General features: G+C 45.6%; 1 protein-coding gene across 2 annotated transcripts in view; it reads left to right on the top strand.

Annotated features, from left to right (window-relative positions):
• Positions 1 to 14,802: 14,802 nt before the first annotated feature.
• SNTG1 (syntrophin gamma 1) overlaps positions 14,803 to 15,364 on the top strand; it is a 957,068-nt gene continuing 956,506 nt past the window's right edge. For both annotated transcript variants that reach the window (XM_073583787.1, XM_073583788.1), the window contains exon 1: positions 14,803 to 15,172. The gene's annotated coding sequence lies outside the window, so the exon portion shown is untranslated. The remainder of the gene's footprint in view (positions 15,173 to 15,364) is intronic.

Below are 15,364 nucleotides of genomic sequence, written 5' to 3' on the forward strand. Positions count from 1 at the left end.
TTGTTATTCTTACCTTCCGGCGTCGGAGCGCGCCATCATCGCGTTTAACGAGTGTGACCATCCTGTCAATCAGTTCTCCAAGTGATGCTCCAGATCGCTTGGAAAATGCTAGCATTTTGCAAGCTAATTACGCTTGCAAAATGCTAGTTTTTCCGCGGGAAAATCGCAGGAATTTAAAATGCGATTTTCCCGTGGAATGGAATCCGGAATTCTCGCGGTAATTTCCGCAAGAGTTCTGCTACGTGTGAATGTAGCCTAAGGGTCCAGCCACTCATTTCAGCTACTGTGACATTACTAAGTGCTGCCTGTGGAACTACATGTCCCAGCTGGCCACTTTTTAACTTCCCCTGTGGCTCACCATAAGGCCATGTGCACACGATGCAGATTTGCAGCGTTTCCGCAGCTGATTTTACCGAGCAGAAATGTTGCATATCCGCATTGTGATGTACAGTACCTTTAAAATGAATGAAAAAAAAAAAACGCTGTGCAGACGCTGCGGATTTTTCCGCGCGGTTTTCCTGCGGTACAAAATCCGCAGCATGTTGCTTCTTTTGTGCGGTTTTCTATCTCCCCTGTTACCAAATCCGCAGGGGGAAGACCGCAATGGAAAACCGCACAAAAACCGCATGAAAACTGCGTGAAAAATGGAAGAAATCCGCAGGAAAAATGCAGGTCATTTGACCTGCGGTTTTCTTCCATTTTGCACGGAAAAATCGGCAGGGCTCAAAACTCCGTCTGCACTCAGCCTAAAAGAGGTCAGTCACTTTCTTTTTAGTGCAGCTTTCCTCACACACCAACCAGCCCTTCTGTCCATACAATGGCTGCTGGTGAAAGAGCATGTGACCAGACCTATCCATTAGCCTCCTCACAAAGAAAAGCAGCTGTCTCTCTTGATTAGGTATTTTATACCATGTGGTGTGATAGCTGCAAGGCATTATGGGAAATCCTCATGTCGGAGATCATGTCCATTTTCTGTGACAGATGCAATATTTCTTTTTCATTCTTTAGCATGAACTGAATAGCAAGTTGATCAAATTCATCAAGACCTGCAAAATTCATCAAATGTGAATTGAGTTTGATTTGCATCAAGTCAATTAGATAATCTCTAATGGTGAAGTAAAGAACTGTATTCAAAACTACAACTTGTGCTGTAAAAATAAATCCAAGCCCTTGTGTGAGTATTTTCCTCCAAAAAATAATTATGGCTTTTGAAGAAGAGTGGTAGTGGGGAAACAAAAGCCAAGAAATGAAAACTAGTTCAGTGAGAAAGGGGCTAAAACTCATTTTGTCCTAACTTTAAAACTTTATGGCCTCAATTAATAATTTGTGTTTTTTTAAGATACTTTCCTCTTACTTCTTGTGGTATTAGTTGCTGTTTTTTGTAAAAAATGCTGATCTGAAGACTTAAGGTACTGTCACACTTAGCGATGTACCAGCGATCCCGACCAGCGATATGACGTGGTCAGAATCGCTGGTACATCGCTAAGTGGTGGCTAGTGAGCTGCCACACAGGCAGATCTCACCAGCGACATCACTGGGGACGGGGGTCGCTACTTACCTGTCACACTAGGCGATCCTGCGTCCTCCCGCCCGGCTCCACGTGTCGCTCGTCATCACAGCAGGAAGCACCGCAGGAAGCTGACGACGAGAAGCAGTACTGGACGTTCTCGCGCCATCAGCGATAAGCAGCGGGGGAGCGGGTTGTAGGTAAGTATCACACTCAGCGATATCGCTAGCAATATCGATATAACATCACAAGTTATAGCGATATTGCAAGCGATATCACTTAGTGTGACAGTACCTTTACTATGTAAGGGTAACGTACTGTACTCAGCCTACTGATAAATGTACTAATGATTGCTATGAGGGTATCACCATGCCGTGACACACAGCTGTGAGCGCAACTACTATGAGAAAATACTGTGTGATAGACACGTTTAGAATACTGTGTTTTCCTAAATGGAGGTTGTCAATCATGTGTCATTCATTCTAGAGTCGAATTTTATGTGCCCTAATGGCCTCTGTAAATTATTACATATACTTCTTGACCTTTCTCATAAAAGCTATGCTCATGCTTAAATATCAGACATAGGTGGAAAGCTTCCTGTCACCACTGGATGATGGAGTGCCCATTGGATTCACAATGTGTTATTCCCAGTGCTCATCATTTACACACAACTGCTGATATCAAATCATAGGGAATGTGTCATGTCGGACGCTGTTCACACCACAGCGTCCGGCAGGCAGAGGTAGTTCCACCTCCAGCCACTATAGCCTCAGTGGCGCCGGCTTGATCTTCAGGCTCTCGGGGGTTAATCCTGCTGGAGACCAGGTTGGATGGTTAGTCACGCCCTCGGTCTTTAAATAGTCATGCTGGCCTATGGGCGTCGCCGATTATAGCTTGTGTTTCATACCAAGTGGTTCCGGTCTGGAGTGGAGGTGTTGCAGAGAGAGAGATTCGTATCTGGTGGAATATGATCCTTTGTTATCCTTTCTCCTTCCCATATTTGTGTTTAGTTGTGCCCTGTTCACATTACTGTATATTCCTGTGTGTGTGCGGCGCAGTGCAGTTTAAGTTCTCCCTGTCTGTCATAATTTGTGTGGGGGCTTTGGTGGTGTGACTCCTCACTGGGTGGAGGGTGGAGGGTTAAGTGCAGGGCTGAGCAGGAGGCAAGGAGAGGTTGGAGGCTCAGGCATTTGCACCATCAGCAAAAACCCTGGGTTGAGGGTCAGACAGGGTTTCTCCTAGTTAAAGGGACATCACAGGGGCCTCGGGTATTTCAGCCTTAGTGGAACTAAGCCCTCCGTGACATTTTAATCGGCCCACATTTTTTCAGGAGTCCATGGATCCATTAGATTCCATAACCCGCCAATTGGCGGCGCTGTCCATACAGGTCTCCGAGTTGAAAGGGGCAGTTCAGCAGCCGAAGTTTCCGCTGCCAGAACGATTTTCAGGGGATCGCAGCAAATTTGTCGTATTTCGGGAGGCCTGCAAGTTATACTTCCGTATGCGGCCAATCTCCTCAGGTAATGAGGCCCAGCGGGTAGGGCTGGTGTTGTCATTACTGAGTGGTGACCCCCAAGCATGGGCATTTTCCTTACCAGCTGACTGCTACATTTCATTCTGTTGATAATGTTTTTTCTGCCCTCGGGCTCATTTACAATGATCCTGACCGACTGGCTCTAGCGGAATCTAAAATCCGCGCCCTCCGCCAGGGGGAGCGCTTGGCAGAGGACTATTGTTCGGAATTTCGCCGCTGGGCCGTAGACACACAGTTGAATGACCCAGCACTGCGGAGCCAGTTTATTCATGGGGTATCAGGGAGGGTTAAACAAGCCCTCCTGATGTATGAGACTCCGGCATCGTTGGAGTCTGCCATGAGTTTGGTGATACGTATTGATCGCCGTTTTCGTCAGGCGGCACAGGAGACGCTACCTCTGGGGGAAAGCAGAGGTGCAAGTGTGGTTGAAGTAGATGAGTTCCCTGAACCTATGCAGATTGCTGGCGTGGCACAGGTTAAGCGTCGCGCTCCGGGATTCCGCAAACCCGGAGCATGTTTCTACTGTGGTAAAAGTGGTCATTATGTTAACGTTTGCCCGGGACTACCTAAGAGGGTCACATCGGCGGAAAACTGTTAAGCTCAGAGGGTATGGAGGAGACCCAACTGAGCGTATGCATATCCTCCATGATGGTATCACAATGTATGCTCCCTGCCAAGGTTATTATTGCGGGCAGAGAGCTACCAATATCAGTGTTTGTGGATAGCGGTTCCGCCACCAATCTCATAGATGAGGAGTTTGCACACACCGCCGGGTTTAAGATCGAAAAACTTCCTCACCCCATACAGGTGGTGACCATTAATGCTGTTCCCCTCCCTCAAGGGGAGATTACGGAGTTTGTGGCAGAGGTGAAACTCCACATTGGGGTCCTACATTCTGAGTCGGTTACATGTAGGGTCCTCCGTAATCTCCCAGCACAAATGGTCCTGGGTTTTCCATGGTTGTCCAGGCACAACCCGGTAATTGATTGGAAAACTCAGGACATAGTACAATGGAGTGGTTTCTGCCAAGACAATTGCTTGGTCACATGTGTGTCCGCCGTGACGCCCAGCCTGCCGGAGGCTTTGCAGGATTTCGCGGATGTTTTCTCTGAGAAGGGTTGCTCAGAACTGCCTCCACATAGAGCCTATGACTGTGCGATTAGGTTAAAACCTGGGGCCAAATTACCTAAGGCCAGGATGTTTAATATTTCTGGTCATGAGAGACAAGCTCTGAAAGACTACATCGCGGAGAGTCTGAGCAAAGGACACATCCGGCCTTCGTCCTCGCCTGTAGCCGCGGGGTTTTTCTTCATTAAGAAGAAAGATGGGGGTCTGGATTTCCGAGAGTTAAACCAGATTACTATCCGTGATCCCTACCCAATGCCGTTAATCCCGGATTTGTTCAACCAGGTAGCGGGGGCGAAATGGTTCTCCAAGCTGGACCTCAGGGGGGCGTATAACCTCATAAGGGTCCGTCAGGGGGATGAGTGGAAGACGGCGTTTAACACTCCTGAGGGTCATTTTGAGAGTCTGGTTATGCCGTTTGGGTTGACCACCGCGCCGGCCGTTTTCCAACATTTTATTAATGATGTATTTGCTCATGTCCTGGGGAGATTTGTGATTGTATACCTGGATGATATCCTCATTTATTCTAGCGATCGGGACACTCATTTGGAGCATGTCAGGCAGGTGTTACAGTTGCTCCGGGAGAACCAGCTCTATGCTAAGCTGGAAAAATGTTTATTTTTTGTCCAGGAGTTGCCCTTTTTGGGATATATTGTGTCCGCAGCCAGGTTTAAAATGGACACCGCTAAGGTGCAAGCGGTGCTGCAATGGGAGAGGCCGGAGAGTCTGAAAGCACTCCAGCGGTGCCTTGGGTTTGCGAATTATTATAGGAAATTTATAAAACACTTTTCGACTATCGCCAAACCGCTCACGGACATGACAAAAAAGGGTGCTGATCTGGCGAACTGGCCTGAGGTGGCTATATGTGCATTTGAGCGTCTGAAGAATAGTTTTGCTTCAGCCCCCATTCTGGTGCAACCAGACGTGTCTAAACCTTTTGTGGTGGAGGTTGATGTGTCGGAGGTGGGAGTGGGAGCAGTACTGTCTCAAGGCTCGTCCTTGAGCGAGATGCATCCATGCGCCTACTTCTCCAAGAAGCTGTCGCCGGCCGAACGGAATTATGATATCAGCAACAGGGAGTTGTTGGCCATCAAACTGGCTTTTGAGGAATGGCGACACTTCTTGGAGGGGGCGGCTCACCAGGTCACAGTCATCACCGACCATAAGAATCTGCTCTATCTGGAGTCGGCCAAGCGTCTGTCTCCTAGGCAGGCTCGCTGGGCATTGTTTTTTACTCGTTTCAATTTTCTTGTGACTTACCATCCCGGGGCTAAAAACACCAAGGCGGATGCTTTGTCTAGGTGTTTTCCGGGGGGAGAACCTCGGAAGAGCCGGTACTCATCCTCCAGAAAGGGGTAGTGGTCTCGGCTCTCACGACGGAGGTAGAGGCGGAGATTGCCGAGGCCCAAAAGGAGGTACCACCAGGACTTCCCGCCAACAAATCATTTGTACCCCTGCATCTTCGGCTTAAGGTGTTGAAGGAACACCACGACTTGGTACTGGCTGGTCATCCAGGGGTGAGGGGCACCTTAGAGCTGGTATCGCGTCATTTCTGGTGGCCCAAAATCCGGCAGGACGTGGTCTCATACGTGGCAGCTTGCATCATGTGCGCTAGGGCTAAGTCACCCCGTACCCGTCCTGCTGGCACGCTATAGCCTCTGGGGGTACCCAATAGGCCATGGACAGAAATCTCCATGGATTTCATCACTGACTTGCCAGCCTCGGCGGGGAACATGGTCATCCTGGTGGTGGTTGACCGTTTTTCAAAGATGGCGCATTTTGTGGCGTTGTCTTCATTGCCCAATGCTAAGATGTTGGCTCAGGTATTTGTGAAGGAGGTGGTCAGACTCCACGGAGTACCGTCGGACATAGTATCTGATAGGGGTACGGAATTTGTGGCGAGGTTTTGGAAAGCTTTTTGCTCACGTTTGGGGATCAAGTTGTCACATTCATCGGCGTTTCATCCACAGTCTAATGGACAAACTGAGCGCATGAACCAAAATCTAGAACAGTATTTACGATGCTTTGTGTCCGACAACCAGGAGGAGTGGTCTACTTTCCTTCCTCTGGCCGAATTTGCGTTAAATAATCACCACCAAGAGTCATCGGGAGAGTCTCCATTCTTTTGTGTGTACGGTCAACATCCTCAGTTTTGTACCTTACATCAGGGTGACTCGGGGGGTGTCCTGGAGGAGGATCAGCTAGGAGCCCAATTGTCATCAGTCTGGACGCGGGTGAAACAGCGTTTGTTGAGCATGAGTGCCAGGTACAAACGGGTGGGGACCTGTGTGTGGGTGAATGGTTGTGGTTAGCTACGAAGAACATAAAACTCAAAATTCCATCTTTAAAACTGGGTCCAAGGTTTATTGGGCCTTTTAGGATTTCTGCCATCATTAACCCAGTGGCTTATCGGTTGGAACTTCCTGTGGTGTACAAGATACACAACGTGTTTCACAGGGCTTTATTGAAAAAGGTGGTAGGCTCTGTGGACACGACGCCGATGCCACCTCCAGTCATGGTGGATGGCGATTTAGAGTTTGAGGTCGCTAAGGTAGTGGACTCTTGAGTAGTACGCCATACTCTTCAGTATTTGGTGCACTGGCGGGGGTATGGTCCGGAGGAGAGGTCTTGGGTTCCAGCCTCAGACATACATGCGGATCGGCTGGTCAGTTCTTTTCACCGTCGTCATCCGGACAAGCCGGGTCCTATGAGTCTTGAGGGTCCGGAGGTCCCTCGTAGAAGACGGGGTAATGTCATGTCGGACGCTGTTCACACCACAGCATCCGGCAGGCAGAGGTAGTTCCACCTCCAGCCACTATAGCCTCAGTGGCGCCGGCTTGATCTTCAGGCTCTCGGGGGTTAATCCTGCTGGAGACCAGGTTGGATGGTTAGTCACGCCCTCGGTCTTTAAATAGTCATGCTGGCCTATGGGCGTCGCCGATTATAGCTTGTGTTTCATACCAAGTGGTTCCGGTCTGGAGTGGAGGTGTTGCAGTGAGAGAGATTCGTATCTGGTGGCGTATGATCTGTTGTTATCCTTTCTCCTTCCCATATTTGTGTTTAGTTGTGCCCTGTTCACATTACTGTATATTCCTGTGTGTGTGCGGCACAGTGCAGTTTAAGTTCTCCCTGTCTGTCATAATTTGTGTGGGGGCTTTGGTGGTGTGACTCCTCACTGGGTGGAGGGTGGAGGGTTAAGTGCAGGGCTGAGCAGGAGGCAAGGAGAGGTTGGAGGCTCAGGCATTTGCACCATCAGCAAAAACCCTGGGTTGAGGGTCAGACAGGGTTTCTCCTAGTTAAATGGGACATCACAGGGGCCCCGGGTATTTCAGCCTTAGTGGAACTAAGCCCCCCATGACAGAATGTTTGATTATAGTTACTGCGTCTACCCAAATCACAATCGCTTATCAAGGGAGTTCGATAAATGTGACTCCAAATAATCACAGCAATAATTCAGTAGTTGTCTTTTGTTTTTACTCAGGTTCTGATATCTAATATTATTACTATAAATTAGCAAATTAATCCATAGAGGATTGAGTTCAATTTGAATTTCATGAAATCTGTGGTTTCACATGAATGTAATCAATCTATGATAAAATTCACGGTTACCAATGAAAAAAATGTCCGATGCTATTTCATGCATGCTACACATTCAGTAAGCGAGCTAAAGGCAACTGGCGTTGCAGCTCGGGTTTCCCTATAATTTCCTACAGCAATACATTGATCACATGATGTAGCACAGCCAAATAGGAGGGGCTAACATGGGCAGTATAAAACATAGGGGCCGGACAAGAGCGCCATTTTATGAGAGCACTGTGTAGGGCCAGAAGCGCTCAGAGCACACATGATATATATAGAAAAAGGCCTAATGTGATTGGGTACAGATTGAAAATTGAAGTTATATTCTGAATCTGTGAATACAAATCCAAGATTCAAATATTATCAGTGAACTGTTGTAGCGCCTCATCATCATCGATTCTGTGAAATAATACATTTGTGATATACTGCAGCAACAGCACCTTATAAGAAGGTTTTATGTTTTCACATAGTGACAGCAAGTAAGGATAATATTAAACCACTCATTGCAGACTTTACCACTAAATCTGAGTTCAAGGGTTGTTTCTGTTTATAAATGAATGTAAAATCTCTGTGTTTTAAGATTCGCCATATTCTTTTAAGATAAATTTCCCAAATTCTGTAATTTAGTCACAAGTGTTTAATTACCAAAGTGTGCACCTTGTTTTACTTTTTTTGAGCTTTCTTTATTGCTCCAATAATCTAAAATCATACAAGTCACCTGAAGAAAGCATCCAGTTATGCGTGTTTACTATCAGGATGTGATTCCACCAAGATTTCCTGGTTCCACCCTATTTGGTAAAGGAACGTGGACTTATTTTGATTTTTTTTGTAATGAGAAAAAAACCACATAACCCTGAAACTTATACACAAGTGTTCACCTACTAAAGTGTTGGCATTGTTTGAAATAAATTGTTGAGCCCTCTTCCTTACTCCAATGAGTCTAATATTAGACTTGTACACATACCACCTGAGTACAGTGCTTGCTCATGGTAAGTGATTTTACCTACATTTTTTGGTGGTCCCTTCCAACATTGTGAAGGCACGTTAGCTTTTTTTTCTTCAACTTTAATATGAAAGGCCTTTTTATTTTTGGAATGCCTGCTTTAATAGTCTACTCTAAATACTGTACACGTCATGGCAATACTGCCATTGTTGCCACATACTTGTTATCGGTCATGGACCTACGTATATCAACTTCACAACCCAGTATTTTAGGTTTCATTAACTTACTTTAAATTTTGGTTGAACATCATTACTTAAAGAAAAAAAAAAACAAAAAAAAAAACAAAACAAGTGAGTACGGTTTTGCAACTGTTTGATTTAGTCACATTTAACAATCTCAGGCGCCGCAGCAATACGCAACCTCTTTATTTAGGGTCAAGGTAAATTGTCAAGACAGGGAGAATTTTTAATAAAAATTTGGCTAAGTTTGTTTTAGAAACAAATGAAACATTATACTTTTGTCCAAAATGTATACCACATCAAACCTAGCATGGGTCGCGACAGATATGGCAGGGGGATAGAAAAAAACTAATATCAAGGATAAGAATGAAACTGGTTACTGGTAGGACTGACTAACACCACCGGTAGTGCTGGTAACAACCATCCCAAGAGCAGTAATACCAAATGCAAGTCACATTTGGCAAGCTCTGGCAGGATTATTATCAAAGAGAAAGTGGAAGGGGTAATGAGTATATATGCAATCATTCATCTCAATAACAGTTGGATGATTTAGCCTCTGACATAAACACCATTAGCGGGAGACTGAGCTCTGCTCAGCCAACCTCCTCCACCTCCATAACGGTTAATGATATGCAGAGTGAAATTTTCAATCCATCAACATGTGTTACCATTTTGCCCCCAAATCCCCTAACCCTCAGCCCCCTGCAAGCTAAGGAGCATTCTACACCGGAAAAAAAACTCTTTCTGTTGAAATTTTTAGTAATATAATTTATAGGAAAAAAGCACAGATAGTGTTTTATCTTACAAATAAAGGAAAAAACGTCTCAGTAATTAGCTGCTCACCTGATGTCAATGTATACACAAGCGGATAAAGCCAGCTGCTGCAGATCCACGGTCGGCATGCGACCACAACAAAATTGTTATATAGGAAGATTTTGGATTGTAATCCGTGCTGCCAGTAAATCTTCACTACGTCTGGTTTTGAATTTGCTGGCAGCGCGGATTACAATCCACAAATCTTCCTATATAACAATTCTGTTGAGATTTTGGAACCAATGAACAGTCAGCTTGTGTTTTGGAAACCATGGTGCCAGAGGACATGGACAACACGATTCTAATGCCAACCTGTGCTGTAGGCTCTGTGAATTAAGGTGGTAGGGACCTGGCGCTCAGAGCCAGGGTAAATCTCTGGGTGGGAATCAGGTTGGAAGGCAAAGAGCGCTGGGCATTTTACACACACTTGTCAGCTCAATTAACAAAAATGATGATTCTGTGTTGGGTAAAATCTAGAAACAGGGGTGATGAGTAGGTTCGTATCGTGTAGTTAGTAGCCAGTGCTAAACGCGCTTCTCCCAGTAGTCCGTTACAATGTTCAGAGTTCCAGGGGGAAGTCCGAAGCAGAGAGATAGAGATTTTTTTTTCCAGGTCAAAAGAATTGGTTCCCTTTATTTTCAATGGGCTTCATGATTCTGGTTCAAGTTCAGGTACAGTTCTGGTTCCCGAACCAAATTTTGGACAAAAGTTCAGGACGGGTACCAGAATCCAAACTTCCATGGTTCTGCTCATCACTAGTGATGAGGCAGTCAGGTCATCAGAGGAGGAATGGTGATACACAGCACAGGTGCCATGAATTAAAAGCATCCACAGTTTTTGCTTTAGTTAGCTCTGGAGCAGGTAATGCCACATATGCTGTTGGTGGAGGAGTTTCTACAGGGCCTGAAAGATCTAGTCGCGGTTATGGCAGGATATACATGCAGGCTTCTCATTTATGGGGGTTCTTTTGCACATTGCCACCAGAGGATTCTTTGGCACTCTAAGTGCTCTGCAAGAGGAAATTAAGCTGTGGATATACCGTCACTTATAGACTAGAAATTACAGCTTTTCTTCAGCACATGAAGCAACATCAATCACCTGCTTTTTTTACAAAGTCAAGCCATCCAGCAATCAGAGCAACCCCGAAGTTGTCCCCATTCTCGCCATGTTTGTCTTCCTGTCTGCCAAGCTGCACTCTTAGGTAACACCTGTTATCCTCACCACCATCATCATTGTCACCCTCCTCAACTACATGTAGTACTTCAAGTACACTTCCATCAAACAGGCAAACATACTGTACATTGAAGACTGCATGTTGAGGAAATAACCAAATGTTTACTATCATCCACTGGTTTGCCAACTAAACGTGCATCTTGTCAAGTTACTAGGGAATGATGCAGTTGCTGTCTTACATTCTTAAGAATTGTGCCACCTTTCGAGAAATGATAGCACACTCTCAGTCTTGTTAGATGATATAAAGCTGCCATTATTTCTCACAGAAGGGGTGACTAATCTCTGTTTTCAAATGCCGAAGAATGTAGACTGGTCTCTGTATGTGTCTTTGAGCTCCATAGTGCATTGCAGTATAGATACTTGATGCAATAACTGTAAACATGGACAATACATGAGTTTCACAGCTCATTGGGTGAATGTTTTCAGCAGCGATGCACAACCGCATCTGAGAGAGGTGGTGAGGTCTCTTCCACTGTGAGCTACACCACACAGTGGTTATCTGTCTCCTCCTACATCTTCTCCAAATCATGGTAAACTTACCGTATATGACCTCATCCCCAAAAAGCACAGAACCCATTAATGATTCCACACAGCACCCTCATCGTTTCTTTCCTTCTAAGCACTGTCAAGCAGTTTTAAAGCTTGAGCATCTAGGGTAGGAAAAGTTGCTGCTGTGCATTAAGAAGCAACCGGTCAGCTGGCTCCCAGTGAACCTCAACTTAAAATTGTTGTTAATGAAATGTGAAAAGAGGAGACACATCTTGCACATCTTCTTTGAATGCTTAACTCCATTCTGTGACTCCATTACTGACAAAGGCCACTGGCATTGCTGTGCACCGTGCCATTGCCCAAGGTCTAGTCGGTGACTGATGATGGAGGATCAGGGAAAGAAAAGTAATGGACAGTGGGGCTGCAAGGGTGGAAGGACAGGTGAGCGATGAGGAATTATTAATTTTTTTAACCTTTTGCTGGCTCTCTACAATTCAGTAAAATGGTTTCCGATGCTGGATGCCATTTTACTGAATTTGCACAGAGCTATTTGCAGAATATCCATATTCAGCTGAATGTAATTTTTTGTAAAATTTGAGTGTATATATGGGCTTATCTTTACAACTTACTAATATTAGTCAGCACAATTAATACTGTATCTTAGTTATGCCTTTGCAACATTGTTTGGATGTCCTTTATTCCCTGGTGAGATGTTAACCTGCCATAGAAATATCTGTGCGTCTAGCAATATTTTGAGCAAGATATTCTTCGAAGGAAATTGAAATTTGATCAACCACCAACTTTCAGTACAAGACAACTGAACTATTTCCATGTTTACAGGTTGCATCTTGCAATTGGATTCGAGACCACCAAACTATCATTTATTGCTCCACTCTTATGTTTTATTTAAACTACAAGCTTTGGCTGCTTTTTGTATATGAAGGGAGGTGGGTGAGGTGCCATCTGCCTTTGTGAGTCCCGGTCAGTATTCCTGGCAAACCCCTGTGTTTTTCTGCCATTAGGTGTCAGACATAGTGGAAGGAGTAGCAAGCAGGAGGATACTGGTAAAAAAAAAACCCTGCGTCATAATAACAAGAGAGTAACATGGATGATCATGCCGATGTGCCACCCTAGGTTTAGTTACAGACAATGTTGAACAGTTCTAGTGTAATACCACGGCTGCTGGGGGGTAGCTTGTGCGACCGCTCCAGTACTCACTGTGCTGGAGGCTGTTTCATCACCCATATGCTTTTCACTTTGGGGACCCAATTGACTGCAGACAGAGGCTGGAAACAGCTTTAACAACTGATCTTTATTCTCTTCAGGGCACAGCATATCCACAATGGCTACAGGACTCTTTACTTGATAACAGCAGTACATCTTCATCTACAGCAGTACGTCACTTCTTCCTTTACTTCACATGTATGCACCACACAGACAAGCTGACACGTCACACGGAGCACGATGAACATGAAACACTTCCCTTATTCCATAGCCCGACTTCAGCCCACGAAGGTACCTGATTTATCCATTACAGCTCACCCCTTTATGGCACTCTTGCTCTTGTTCGTGTCCTAGGTTCTCAGCTCACTAGACTCTCCACAAAGCTCCTGTACTCCAGCTGCTACTACCACAGGGGGCTCTCCCTCAGAACTCCCTGGCTTGTAATATTCCAGACACGGGCTGGACTCAATAGACTGGCTTGGGTTGTCACTTCAGCTCTTCCTTGCTAGCTGACTTGACCACTGAGACTCCTTCTTCGGTCTCCTTAGTCCTGCAGTCCCCAGCCTCTAACCACAGGACCTCTACACCACTACGTGCTGGCTACTGCTGTAGGCATTTGCTGTGTTCACTTCTGTCCTGTTCAGCCACCCCCGCTCACTGACTTATTGGAGGGAAAACTATCTTCTTTCCTCCTGTCTAGCCACTCCTCTAAGTTAACCCTTCCAAGGTCTTCTCACTAGTTGAGCTCAGTGCCCCCATCTAGTGGCCCTTTTCTAATATAACACCTAGCTAAGTATTGTCATGCAGCCACACACACACACACGACATATATACTCTATACAGACATGTAAGGAGCACAATTAATATGCAGTAACAATATTTACAGGGCTATGCCCTCACCTCCTTACACTACCACTGAAAGGTGCCTTAGAGCTGTACCAAAAAAGAGTGAGATTCCTGAGAGAGGCTTTTGCTGGGTGAGGATTCATTCCTGAAAGCAGTGACTTGCTAAATGCTCAGTCACGCCCGGAATGTCTATTCTAAAGCTACAAGTCTGCAGACACTCTCTGTGACTCGTGAATCCCTACATAGCAGACAGGCACTGTGCTCTGGGAGGATTCTCTGGTGTCAGCGCCCGGAGCAGTGTTTACGTGACTGCAAGTATGCGATATGTATACTCCTGACAACATTCCAATTAGATAGGCGCAGCCTCACTCAATGCAAGGAAGGCTGGGAACCGTTAGTAGGAATGCGGCTGAGATTATGCAGATCGTATACTTGAGTCACATGACCGAGGCTCTGGTCACCGAAGAATCCTTACAGCGCGCACGGTGCGTGACGTGAGGATTCACAAGTCTGCAGTCACATACAGTGACTGCAGACTTGTAGCTTCAGGCAATACGTATAACCCTTGAATGCCTTCTTTGCATATGACTTAAAATGCCAGTTTCTCCAGAATGCAGCAACAGAAGATAAAAATCTATAGACGGATTTACATTTCAAAAAACCTGCAGGTCCATGTAAGCGGTTTGGGTGGGATAGTGGATCTTCCTGACAGATTCCCTTTAAACTGTATAAACCCTTTTAAAACAGATCACTTAGACCTGATGAGACTTTGGAAATCCATGTCAGAATGGCTGTATAATCCCAATAGCAAAATGAGTATTTCATGAGTCCAACTCCAGCAAGATTCAAGATGTCCAAGGTCAGATGTCTGCGAACTACGTGAAATCCAGCGTAATCATGTCTGTTGTTTTTGCATTGTTAAGCCTATTGGCAGAATCACTTGTACGGGGATTGAGTAACAGATAAACATTACTGAATTGCTGTGCACAGTACAAAAGAACATTTGGTAATTGCTTATGATATAATTCCCCCAAAATATTTGGAAAAGTGACTGTAAAGACCCCGCTTTTGTTCTAGAGCATTAATTAATTGCCTGCTCATCAGTGCACTGCTTGCAATGAAAGGCACCTAGGAGCTGCAGGATAATAACTTGCATTGTGAATATTATCAGGACCTGTAAGCTGGCTGTGTGTAGATGCAGGTTTTGTTGCCACACTCCATGTCAGGTTTTGTGACATGTCACTAGGGGAGTGTCTGCCTGTAGATGGAGAGCAGAGGCAGAGAGGAGAACTGCAGCTGTGTGGAGAGGAGCTGAGCTGGTGCTGATGTGGCTGCTGTGATGCTCCACAAGCCAGTGCAGGCAGATGGCAAGAGCAGGGCTGCACTTCCCATCTCCTCGCTGGGGCTGGCAATGACCGGTGTCTGTTCTCTGCAGAATTAAGCAGCAACTTCCAAGAAGCACTCTCTCATCACAAGGAGAAGGGCTGACTGTGACTGAGGATGGATTTACAGGCTGAGAAGCCCTTAGAATAAGCAGGATGAGGCTGAACACCTATTGGAATTAGACTACCAATCTATAGGAGTGGATGCTTTCACCTGTTCCCAAGGATTGCTCCATTATCCCTGCACGCCACTGACTGGTAAGTGCCAGTGATTACAGTCATTATCAGCTGGGTGCTGGGGTCTCATTATTGTGTATTTTTCTACATGCACTGGGCAATCCTGCAGGCTTCTCGCACTAAATATAGCTTTGTATTACAATGTGCTGCTTAGGAAACATGATGCAGGATGCAGGCAGCAGTGAGTGCAGGGAGAGTCCTGGACTCCCACAA

This window comes from Dendrobates tinctorius, unplaced genomic scaffold (genome assembly GCF_039654945.1).
Source record: "Dendrobates tinctorius isolate UK_male_01 unplaced genomic scaffold, ASM3965494v1 ptg000081l, whole genome shotgun sequence".
In the NCBI taxonomy this organism is placed as follows: Eukaryota; Metazoa; Chordata; class Amphibia; order Anura; family Dendrobatidae; genus Dendrobates; species Dendrobates tinctorius.